The following is a 543-nucleotide window of genomic DNA, read 5'->3' on the forward strand; positions in this document are numbered from 1 at the left end:
TATATATATATATATATATATATATATATATATATACACATACACACACACACACACACATATATATATATATATATATATAGATTCTATGCCGTAACTCTGCTCGGCATAGTATTGATAACACACGGCCCATGCCCCCTTGCGTTTATGCCGGGGCTATACGACCTGGCCGTTCGGCTCTGCCTCCGACGGTTCTTCGTATCTCTCGCCGGGCTGCTCTCAATTTTTGCCCGACATTAGCCCGTCCGATCGCGGCCGGAATGTCGATTGCCATTTGCGCGGCGAAAACAATTGTTCACTTAAGATTCTTAACGAGTGGTGAGTCGTTACGTAGTAAGTGATCTTTATTGAGGCCGTTCCGGCCACTTTGGTGTCTTCGCGCGCGGAGTTTTATAGATTTTTCGAGGAATGTCGGCAATATACACCGAGAGGATTGTAAGAGCCATGGATACATCTCGCGAACATCACAATGCAACGACGAATCCGAGCAGTGTGATAACATGAATCTCTCTCTCTAGTCAACGATCTTCTGAGATATCATGT

Source organism: Odontomachus brunneus, unplaced genomic scaffold (assembly GCF_010583005.1).
Source record: "Odontomachus brunneus isolate Ranch 3 - 2012 unplaced genomic scaffold, Obru_v1 Obru_scaffold_005, whole genome shotgun sequence".
NCBI lineage: Eukaryota > Metazoa > Arthropoda > Insecta > Hymenoptera > Formicidae > Odontomachus > Odontomachus brunneus.